Raw genomic sequence first — 4,396 nt, forward strand, 5'->3', positions numbered from 1 at the left:
CGACCGTCATTAATTGATGAGAGAAGGGACTCGGTGAAAGAAATTGTGTAAGTTGTAAACCAGATAGGCTGTGGGCAATCATAGTGTAGCCACAGCAGGGCGTGAAACCGTTGGTACAGGAGGGCTAAATACAAATAACTGGTTGAAACCATGAGACGCACAACATAGAATTTTGGTACTCCCGAAGTATGTGAACCAAGGCGGCGGACACCGGAACGTGGTATGTGTGCCAGGTTAGGGTTAGGTCATAATTTCAGGTACGAATACTAACTGAGTCACTTGGCAAGTCTCCAAACTCGTAATAGAACTAAAATAAGGAAAATTGGAATAAAATTATGATCTAACCCTAACCTGGTACACATACTACGTTCTAGTGCTATCATAGATTTGATTCATCTGAATGAATTGACTTGAACTCGTCGACAACAAACCGGAAGCAAGACTTAACTTAGTCAGTGACTCGAGTGGTCGTTGATTCGACTAGACTCGCGCTTTGGAGACTTTTACAAAGATTTTCTTTCTAGTTGTTTTAATTATGCCGAGTCATATTCCACGCTCAGAATTGTGCTGAATAATATTCAATTTTAACCTTATATTTGCTAATGAATTTTCTCTGACATTTTAACCTACTGAAAATTTTTCGAATACTATACTTTACTTTAAAAATTTGATGCTTGTTTTCGGCGCCTATAAACTGGTCATTTTTTCTAAATACATGAGTTATTTGATTTATACTTTAATTCGCAAAACACAACTAAGACGGCGCTCCAGAATAATCTGTACCAAGATGTCGCATAACTTGAGTCCTAACCGGTACACACATACTATGTTTAGGTCGCGTGCCATCTTGGTGCACATACTGCTGGATCTCCCTAAAAACTAACGAATAGCATACAAAAACAAGGTAATGTTTACAACCATCGTTGAAAATCTGCATGCGTGACAAAAATGTCTGGGCTGCTGCTAAAACGTTCATTGCAACGTCACTTTTCCACCATGCTGATTAGCCAATGTTACAAAAGTAAAAGTTTGCACAAAATAAAACAGAAACTTTCGTCGTTTGCACAAAACAGAAAACGGGTTTCAAGTACTCTATAATAAACTGTTGAAAAACTACTACAGTCATACTGGGCTAGGGTTTTTCCAGAGATTTTTACTCATATACCTGTCATAACCCAAGATATCTATATATATATGGTAGGCGTTGTCATTTTCAGGCATGAACACACGGTTTTACGGTTCATTTCCTTTTTGCGTTTCATTCCCATAAACTGATAAAACAGTACCAAAGAAAACCCACAAGTGATCGAATCAATATTTATTATCATGTTTGGTTATATACAGAAATCACATGAAGACCGGTATCAATTTAATTACTGAGCAAAAAGTTTCAATAGACAAGACGACTAATTCAATGCATGGGTTATACGGTTAATGATAGTAAAGAAATAATATAATTAATAATAATTCGAATCAAGATTTTTTGATTAAACCAAATGTGTGGCCTTTCATTTTGTTTAAATCTAAACACAGGCCGACTTCAGTGTAGAATGAAAATGCACAAATAAAAATATCAGAAATTTAACTTTCATAAACACGTAATTTAGTCTCCTGTCATCAATAAAATCAGGTTTTAATGCCTGAAGGAGAGACATTGTAAAAAGTATGCGATTTAGTAGCTTTGAAGAGTAATTTAAGTTTGAATAATCTATGCGCCGTTTATATTTCATGGGCCAAGAATAAATTTCATTTATTAAGAATTTATAAATTTTAATATCAACGGCCAAATAATATAATAAAATTCAAGTTATTTAATTGTTTTTGAGACTTCTGTCAATCAGTTCGTCAACAAAGTTCTCTCAGGTTTTGAGCTGGTTTTATATTTCACAGATGACACCGTTCCATTGTGAGGATGGTTGCTGATGGAACATTCCCTGAAATACAACTTCTGGATCTTTATCGACATTAACAGCAACATTCGTGTACGAGGCATCGGAAGACGGATAATTAGGATGCCAAACTTCTGTTGCTATAGTGATTGGTTCTCCACTTGACAGCAAAAGCTGATTGTTCTGTAACAATTGAATAAACAATTTCAAAATCTGTTGTTTGAAATGTTAATGTGACGACAAAATTAACAATTATTAATGCTCAATCGTACTCGTCTATGACGTCGCAATATATTGGGAATTATGTTCTTTATTTTGGATTTTTCTAATGAATGCTTCCCCGAGCATCGATGTCCATGTCCGTAACAATGACCAATCATCAATGAGTCAACAATGACGTAATATTTGTTAATCATGCGGTTGCTCAGACTTTACTTGATCAGACAGATTTTATAGAACGGTTGTAAACATTGCTCGTTTTCATAGTTTTGCGTGTTTTTTGTCAGTTTTTAGATGTGTTTTCAAAAAAAGAATAAACTAGCCTAAAATTAGATATCAGTTTCTGTAAGCCGCACGTAAATTAATGTACTAATTAAAATGATAGTTTTGAATATGTAAATGTGTTAGTAAGTGCGAACTCCCTTTTCTTGCAATGACGAAATATAGGGAGATTTTTTCCTGGGTCAAGGGTCGGGGAAACGTCCCTTATTCAATCTCATATTAAACCATGAGGCATCGTTGACTTGCCCACTATATGGTATGTTTTTAAAAACTGTTTTGGGCAAATATTTTGAACACGGTAAACTTTAAGAGAAAATGAGTGAAAGGAGAATCAAACTGGCCTTATACTCCATCGCAGTCCAGAGGGCACACCGGAACTGACCAGCATAGTTCATTGAGCGTAAATAAGGGATCAGCAGCTGGTAATGCTTGAGGTCGTAAATATTCGCTAGTTTCCCGTTCATTGATTTGCAGATTGCTTTGGCATCGGTGAAGGTAACGTTCCATGTGCCATACACAACTGCTCGGTAGCATTTTGCCTTGTATTTAAAGCCACAGTTATCTGAAAACATTATTGTGGTCATTGAATATTTTATGTTGAATTAACGACAGCGCTATCAAAAATGACGTCATAGAATCTGGGATTACTATTTCGTCGGTTTGTTAGTTATTGCGACTCCCTCCCAAAATGCTGGATTCTATTAATTTTACGGTGGAGAAAGCCGATCAGACGAACTAAGAACGGCGGAACAAATCCGTTTCAGATGGCAAGTTCAGATGTATGGTCGTGGAAGGAGTCGTAACCGACCAGTAGTGGGTTAATTACGCAGCTACGACCAATAGTTCAATACTTGTAATATAAGAGAAATTAAATGTATTTTCAAACATACGCGCCATAAAAATGCATTCCTTACACTTTAACGGGTGTGGCATATTTTACAGTCAAATTATCAAATCATAAAACATATATATAAATTACTTTCAGTCTTTTTCTTCTCGTCACGACTCTTCTTGATCAGCCTGACGATATCTATACGAAAATTGATTCATTTTATTTTTGTGTAGGGCAAGACGTTTGAAAATCAATTTTGCCATGTTATATTGTCCATGGTTTTTCGACCACTGGTACACCACATGGCAACACTGTAAATTATTTTATGCAAATACTGTTAAAAGATTGGAGTCGTAAAGAGCGCCGTGAATAAGTTCTGCCAAACTGCGCCGTGAATAAGTTCTGCCAAACGTTCTTTCTAGTAGCCAAATGAGTTGAATCATTTATGTTGTTGGTTGGAGCGTTTGTACATTTGCCTTTAAAGTTGACAATATCAAGCCCGATGTGCACTTGTGACTAGAGTGTAAAAAAATAAAATGCAATGCCAGAAAAATTACGGAAAATAGCAGCGATTCACTGAATAATTGTCGCTTGTTCTGAGCGTGATCCGGAATAAAATGAATGCCCGTGACCACCGGATACGTTATCCGGCATAAAAGCCAATAACATTTTGGACAATTCCGTAAATATGAAATAAAATAAAAGTATATCATTTGTTTTCGGTCACCAGAATAAATATTTTTGAACTCAAAATATATCACAGAAAAGGACGAACTTACCAGATCCATCGTTTTTCTGTGAAATAAATACAAAATGCAGATGATTAGTAAAGTAATTATTACACGTAAGTTATTTTATATTATATTAGTCGCCTTCCATAAACAATAACATTATACCAGTGGTTCGCAGCGTTGATTGATCGGGGCCAAAATTTGAAGTGGAAGCATATTCGCGGGCCGGAATAGAGGAGTGCCCGTGAGGGGCTGATAACGGTACCGGTATGTATTGATTAAGATACCGGTTTAATGAATGGTTACGAATATACACGTGATTGAACTTTGATAATGAAGTAACAATTGGAGTTATCCAGAACGCAAAAAGTGTAAAACAAAATGTTAAACTCTGGTTACCACTGCTTTAAGAGTATCAGCGGATTCTGCAGAGTCTGTTAGCA

The sequence above is a fragment of the Styela clava genome, chromosome 14 (genome assembly GCF_964204865.1).
Source record: "Styela clava chromosome 14, kaStyClav1.hap1.2, whole genome shotgun sequence".
NCBI lineage: Eukaryota > Metazoa > Chordata > Ascidiacea > Stolidobranchia > Styelidae > Styela > Styela clava.